The sequence below is a fragment of the Mixophyes fleayi genome, chromosome 6, assembly GCF_038048845.1.
Source record: "Mixophyes fleayi isolate aMixFle1 chromosome 6, aMixFle1.hap1, whole genome shotgun sequence".
NCBI classification, from domain to species: Eukaryota; Metazoa; Chordata; class Amphibia; order Anura; family Limnodynastidae; genus Mixophyes; species Mixophyes fleayi.
Genome location: NC_134407.1, coordinates 10,284,038 through 10,292,450, shown reverse-complemented (window position 1 = coordinate 10,292,450; position 8,413 = coordinate 10,284,038).

Genomic DNA, 8,413 nt, shown 5'->3' with positions numbered 1-8,413 from the left:
CAGTTCCACTGGCTGCATTATCCCCTAACTTGAGCTCCTGACTGATGTTCCTTCCTCTACAGGGGATTCCAGAAATTGTTCTGCTCTCCTTCCGGTCACACCGTTTATTCTACAGAGCGGGAACGAACATCACGTGTGTTCCTGCATCTTGGTATACAGCCCTCTTCCCCCAATCAAGAGGTGGCATGCCAGACAGTGAGCGACTGACTTATGTTAGGGCACAGGCACCCCGAGCAGTTCCTCTCCATAGCAATAGAAGTGCCACGGGCTTCCATAGCAACACACTGAAGAAGGGGAAGGGGTGACATTAACCACTACATTCAAATATCTCATCCGAAAGTTCAGTCCATGCTGTAGGTCACGGGGGATGAAACTGCTCTTAATATGGCCTCCAAATGTTTTATTGAAGTAACCTTACAATGTATAAGAAAATAAGAGTTTGATGCACAAGGTTAATGCCAGATTGCAATGGGAAAACATTTACTAGGACTGATCCCATCCAGTCACACAGCAATGTTGGTTTTGGATCCAGTAAGTTGTTTAAGCCTGTATGTATGTTTGTCCAGTTTTGTTAATGGCTTTTTATGTTCGTAGAAGTATTTAACATTGGATTTGATAAAGTACAGGCAGCCAATGTAGGGACTGACGAAGCAGCAGTAGCAGAATATTTGGTAAGGAAAATGAGTTTAGCTGCAGCGTAATTCAAATAGATTGTAGGGCGAGAGTCTGAGTAGGGTAAGGTCATTAAAAAGGGGGTTTTCATTCTAGTTTATGGAGAGATAAACTACTGCTACTATATACATTACTGTAGCACTTTCACTATATAGAAACCATCACACCATAATAATATAAACTCAGTAACTCCACCACCCTAAATCCCAACCCATTGTGCACACTTTTAACATAGAGAGATTAATTACTAATTTACCTTCCCAGCAACGAACTTACTCATCTCCATTCACACCCCTTCATTCACTGTACACTTTCTTCCTTTCCAAGAATTCTTTGGCAAGAATAATACAAGTTTGTACAGGCTACACTTACAAGATAAATAAATGTCATGACATTAGTGGCCTGTTATGTCTAGTGGTCTGTCTGCTCTATAGCTCCTGACCCTGAAGAGGATATGTATGTGTGTGTGTGTGTATCATGTATTAATAGCATTTCTCATCTGTAAAGACTAAATTCTTTAAATTCTCGGTTTCTTTATGCATGTGTGTGTGCAACCACACAATACATCCTATTCTAAATATCTCTTATTATTCTATATATTTGCATAACTGCTTAGAGCAGCTTCTCTTGTTCCGTAAGCTGGACATAATTTTCCTCTACAGTCATGTGATGAAGTACATATCGGGGCATAATTCACAATCATCCAGTCCTCACCAAGTCCTACAATTTGAGAATTTTACTCTCATGAGACAAATAACACATAATAGATTTACTTTTTCATTGTTTATCCAAAATAAAGTAAGCCAAAAAGAAGCCACGTCTTGAAATTAAGTGCACCCATGACTCAGTAGCTTGTGGAACCATCGTTAGCAGCAATTATATGACGTAACAGTTTTCTTTGTGTTCGTCAGTCTCTTACATCATATTTGAGTAATGTTGGCCGACTCCTCCTTACAGCATTGCTCAGTATATTGTTGTTTGAAGGAATTCACTTATTCAAAGCTCTCCGTGTGGTTGAAGGCTGGACTTCGACTTGGCCATTCCTAAACCTTCATTCTTTTCGATATTGCTCATTCAGATGCTGCTGTGCTTAAAATCATTATCTCGTTCCATGATCCATTTTCTACTATCCTGGAGTTGGTGGAGAGATGGCCTCACATTTTCCTCTAGGATACTCTGGTATAAATACCAGATTACGATGGACTCTGTAATTGCAAAGCGTCCAAGTCCTGTGGCCGCGGAACAAGTCAGCATCCCTCCACCGTTGTGCTTCGTGGTTGGTATAAGGTACTTGTGGTACGTTGTGTTTGCTTTTCACCAGACATGACTTTGTGCATTAAGACCATACAACTCCACTTTGGTCTTGTCTGTTCACAGGACATTATGTTAGAAGTTGTCTGTTTTGTTCAGATACAACACTCCAAACCTATGTTACTTATTTGTTGGAGTGGGGGGGGGGGGGAAGCGGCTTTCTCCCGGCAACTTTTCCATGAAACACATACTCTTTCCGATGGTGGTCATGTTGAACATTAACAATTACTTTGTTGATAGACGCTTGCAGATCCCTGGGTGTAGCTTTTAGGTTCTTAGTGGCTTCGCAGAGTATCATACAGTCTGATCATTGGGTAAATTTGGTGAGATGCTCCTGGGAGGAATAGCCGGCACCCCCACTCATTCGGCATCTATGTTTCCTGGTGAATCTTCTGGCTGTTGCTGGTCTTCCATGTGGCTGATGGGTTGGGAGTGTAGAGCTGGGCTATGATGTCACTGGTTTCCACCACCACAGCCCCCCCCCTCCCTCGATCCAATCCCCGTAAAGTAGGAAGTGGGGGGGGGCAGGCCAGTGTCGGAAGAAGGGGGAAGTACCAAGGGGGACGGAGGCTCCCAAGAAGCTTTCGGCCTGCCATGATTATAACCCTTTCAAGACTGATCATCAGCATCAACAATTGTTTCTCTGAGATCATTGCAGATGTGTTTTCTCCTTGGCATGGTGTTGCCAAAACCTGAACACTCTAGACTGAGCTGCCAAAAGTTCTGCTTTTATCTCGCCCTTCCTGATGGTCAAGTAATGCAGTGCACTTTATTAGCAGAACCTTCTTCAAGTGAGCTTCTTTATTGATATTGAAGTAGTATTGCTATACTTACTTTCTCACACATGGCTTCTCCATCATGGTGGATTATACTTTGTTTAATAAATATCGACAAAGTAATATCTGTGGGTTGTCACATGAGGTTAGAGTTGTCACATTTTAGGTCTTGTTGGGGACTAGATGATTGTTATTAATGCCCTGAAGTGTAAAAACATAGATTTTAAAGTGGTTGTACTTTATTTTTCACATGACTTTATATCTGTTCTTACTTTCCCTGTATGGTGACTTCGCTTGTTCCTATTTGGAATTCTCGGATCACTGTGAACATTAAATATGTGTAACACTATCCATACTTTCACATATTTCCAAACTCTTAAAGCTGCTAATTCAAACAATGAAAAGCAAAGTGATGGAACATTTTTCCTTGCATTCCTCAGTGCTAGAGGCAAACAGCATCACTTTTACTGTCAGGCTTCATGGCAAACTCTTAGGGGGGGGATTCGATTAGCAGGTAGTTGCCACGATATGTCTCCATGGAGACACATCGACTAAATATTTTTTCTCAAGTCTCATTTTCCATCAGAGCGGTGATTTGTTACTGTATCGGCCAGCAGTGGGCATAGCCAGATGTTGAGAGATGTCCGGCAGCACCTTGTGGTTAATTCAATTCCGCCTTTTGGTTCCAATGAAGCAAATCTACTTTCAGAATGGATATCTCCCCAAAATTTACCACGTCAGTGCCACGGATGATAGTTGTGGACCTGAAAGGAGCCAGTGGTCTTCGCCATGGGTCCCCCCTCCCCATTTTGGCCCACTAGGCAACAGTCAACACAGAAGGAACCTGGTGATTAGTAAGGGGTCACCTCAAAAACAGGTACGGCCAGGGGTTTAGGTGGGCCGCACAGGTTTAAAGTTGGAATACAAGCCAAAGGTCAGGATCACAAGAAGGCTGGGATGGTCAAAAACAACCCAAACTGGTAACAAGTGACCATTACAACTAGCACAGAGCTCTCCATATCATGAAAATGCCTGTTGCTTATGAACAGGACAAGGCACTAAACGGATTTTAAAATCTGTTGCGACCCACAATGTGCAGCGACACGTTATGAATAAGATCAGGAAGGAGCCATCGGTACGTCCCTAACAGAAGAAAAAAGCCAGGGAAACTATTACCGCATACAGTCAGATGGGTAATGTCATCACAAGCTTTACGCTACAGCTAGATTGTGCAAACGTAAATCTATCCCAGTTCACAATGGACTTTAATTTGTATGTCAATGAGAAAACGATTTGATTAAAAAGAAAAATACAATGAAATATTCTGTTTCTCTTCCATCACAGAACAATAGAAACATGCCAATGCTCTTTGATTGTTCATATGTATTGTGATTTTGACCAAGTAGACCAGTCAATGTATGGCATGTGTACTTGGCAATCCAACCCTCCAGTCCTATTTGTTGTAACGGAAAAATATGACAAACAACGACCTACATCTCCGCTTCTGTGATGGTCATCAGTCAGCCCAAAAAAGACACGAGCCAATAACTGTGTTGTTATCAAATTTTTCGGCACAATTGTGGCACACTCAACTGAGTGACTGAAGGTCAACATTCAGAACTTGCCATGTGTTGGCAATGTTATACATCTGCCATAATATTGATTTGTAAGGTTTCTGAGGCACCAATCTGTTCCGATTATCTCTGTTAAGCAGGAGAATGCAAGCCAATCAATCATGTCCTGTTTCTGCACAATACCATATTATCGCCTTATTCTAGAGCAGGAGAGATCCAGTCTTTCTGCAGTGTTAAGCCCTATCTCCCAACTGTCCTGGTTTAGGAGTGGCGGCCCTGATTTGATGCCACTGTATCCCTTCCTGACAGCCTGGTGCAAAGCGAGGGTGTTTTTTTGGTTGGGGGGAAGGGGGTAGATGGTCTTCTAGCACTTCCAAACCTCTAGGCACACACCCATGGGACATGGCACACCCCAGTATGACACAGCTATGTCCTGCACGTGGCACTACCACGCTCCATGTTGGCACACCCACACTGTCCTTTTAGAAGGGCCAGGGTTGGGACAGACCCTCTCCCTTTTCCAGAGCGGCAGTGCTCCAATATCTGCATTGTTGAACATGTGCTGTCACAAAGAGACAGACCTCACATGTAGCAGAAGTACTCTTATAGGTATATTATTCAGTCAGTAACACAAAGGCGTTGGTGTATGTAAATGAAGGGTGTTTAATCGCTCTTTAAATGATCATCTCTACAATCTTTCAGATCTGAACGTCTAAAATGTTAGTGTCAGTGCAGCATTTATCTATTCCAGGTTTACAGAGATCCCACATTGCTCCTCTATATCAGTGGTAGGCAACATCTGGCTCCAGAGCTACCGGTCGTCTACCTCTGCTGACCAGGCATGCTGTGATCTGTAGTTCCACAACAGCCGGAGATCCATGAGTTGCCTATGCTTGCTCTATAGGCATCAACACTCCTTCTCCAAACCCTTAGTATTATATCTGTCCTCCCTTCTCTCTCCTCCCCCCCCCCAGATTTTCCAGTGTATCCCAGTCCTGTGTATATGTTTGACATGCAGCTCAGTCCTGCCCCGCAGATCCCTCTTTCCATGTGGGACCCACCTCCCTCCCACGCACAGCTGTGCTTCAGATCCTCTGTTCCTTCTGACAGACCCCCTGCTATCCCCATGCTGAAAATCCCTGCAAACAGGACTGACACGATTCCTCTGCACCGCTCTCTCTGTGTAGCCCTGCTGTGTCTCTCAATACCCCACCCTGGGCCACCTGCTTCACTTTCACATCCTCGTCACAGATGCTGCTCATTTCAGCCTTAAAACGTTGTAGCCAACAGTTTTATTTTCTCTTTATTGTCTACAATTCTGAATTCTGCAAAAAAATTGTTTGCGTAAGATGTGTCGCTGAACGCTGGAGTTCCTGTTTTAGATGTTACACTTCTCTGTACTATAAAACTGATACGGTTTAACGTCCTTTATGCGCAGGCTGTAGAAGCGGAGATGAAGGGGTTAATGCATACTGCAGCTTACGCCGTGCAACACATAATACATCCCAGTTATGATTGGTGGCTCCCTGCACAGCATGCACCTGGCCTGGCCCACATATAAAATGATCTCAGTGCAATTTAATCCGGGTCTTATAACTCCCAGTTGAGCCTTGTTTGTAGCACCTTGTCCTCAGCAACATAAAGTCGTGTCATCCAGTAATTGTCCTGGCTCCCAGCTGCCAGCCTGCTTCCCTCCCGCTGTGCAAATATGCAGAGACATCGCAGGCTTAGAATTCCTTATTGATTTTCAAATGGCATCCACGAAATGTGCTAAACCGTCCCCGGTGCCTCTGCGGAGGTAAACTGTCCATGCAGAACAATGGGACAGTGACACCTAGTGGTCAGATTATTGTGACAAATGACACAATGTGCAATCACACAGCAATGACTTTTGAAATGGGAATTTTTAGACACAGGAATCCTAATCTAAGTAATATTACATTGTTCACACTTCCAAATATATAAGTTCTCTTAATGTATGGAAAGGCTTACATATATGCCTGGGAAGTTACAATGTGCTACATTAAGTGGCTCATTTCATAATAATGTGGCCATTGGGGGGCACTGTTAGAGTAAGTAAAGATGGCACCCCACAACCGCCACCACCAGTATATGCAAAGACACAAGTCGAAGAATTTTAAAGGGACGGTGACTTCCAAAAATCTTTCCCCTGGATTGTATTTAGCAGAGGGTAATGTATATGCTAGACATACATACCTCCCAACTGGTCTGATTTAGGTGGGACAATTTCAGTTTGCAGGGACTGTTCCACCGACAGGACCTTTGTCCTGATTGGCGTGAATGTTGGCAGTTATGTCTTGCACACAATAGTGCATAGGGTTATACAGGATCATTTTTAGGGAAAGGGACAGCCTAGCCCCTTCAGAAGTCTCCCAGTAAACGTGGCAAACCCCACCTGACACGGTCATACCCAAACGTGACCTGACCACGTCCCAAACACGGTATGATCTTTTTGTTTGACTTCTAGCGTCTTGCGCGAGTTGTCCCTTGCGGTCCTTCGTGACACGGATGGGTTTTTATCCGAAGCTGAACTCAAAAATGAATTCTGGAGACAATTGGACGCCGAGGATTTGTATAATTCTATTTTATGGGTATAAAGTTCTAGAACGATGACGTCGCCTATGGTCCTTCCTGGGGCCATTAACTGCGAGCTCATATTTTATCGGTGCCAGAAATGTATTCGAATGACTAGCATGTCCTGTGACATAGCATGACCTGTGCAAGAAACGGATACAGAATGTATCCAGCGACTATTGCAGGGGTCAAGTTTCCAGCCATGTGTTTATGTAACAGAACCAGACGTGATACTTCTGTCAGCATAACTCACACATTTATATTTGTGGATGTTATAAATTGTTCTAATATCTGCGACAAGAGGAGGGGGGGGGGTCACGTACAGTAACTGGAGAGTGGAAAACGCGGCAAGGATCTATGGCTTCTGCACGAAGCAATGTACATCTGTTTAAAGAAACATTATACGGAAACACTGCTTACTTTTCCATGTAGAATATAGTTGCAGCATTCTTTTTGATACTGAATCCAGGCTAGACAGAAGACAGTTGCCTGCTGTTCTTAAAGAATGATTGAAGAAATCCAAGCACTGCAGTCTTGAATAAATGCATATTTTAGCCTATGGGGGAGATTCAATCAGCCGCTACCGTACGGTAAAAATATCCGCTCAGTTTTGCTCGCAGCTCTATGGGGCGAAAGCAAAAATAAGCGTATATTTCACTGAAAAAAATATGCGCAATGAGTCTCCAGGTCGTGGCTGTGTGATTTTTACAGAAATCTCCGCTGATTTTTTCCTTACATGCCATAGAGGTGCAAAGGAAAATGAGCAGAGAATTTATCGTAGTAACTGCAAAAATGCGCAGCGCGATGTTCCTCAGAACATTGCGGCTATTTGAACCCCCCCTTAGTGTTGCGATCCCAATACTAACTAATACAGTGACTGCTTCATCATGCTTTTGACCAATCAGAGCGAAGCTGCTCTGTATTGATCAGAGTTTGACAGGCAGCGATTCTGGCGGAGCAGGTTTCTTGGCGATCCTGCAGGATGAAAGAATAGAATCCTCCCCTAGATTTTAGGTGAGAAATCAATTGGTGAACGAGTGTATTGTTTTTGTAAAGAAATAACTTTTTACACGGTGTGCTTATTTTAATTTACATTTTTTTCCAGGGGCACTACAGTTTCCTATGGGCCATGAGTTCAGCCTGTTATAGCCTAGAGTTGGTAGCAGATTTTATTTTGCTGGGTATGTTGCTAAACTGAGCACTGATAGCACTTTTTTTTTAAGGGGGAAGGGTTCTTATTTTTGTTTTTTTTCTCCGACATTTAAATACCGGTGATAATGACCGGCATCTCTACCATATGATGATACGCTTTAAATGTATCTTCGTGCCCCAGATGCATATAGCGTAGATGCTGAGTCTTCATAAGATTTGTGACACTTAATGCGTTTTTTTCCGCATTTTATGACTGCATCTGTGACGTTAATTGCCGCCAACTCTACTCGAGGCCATTAACCCCAAGGATAGGAGGAATTGCCTCAGTTAAAA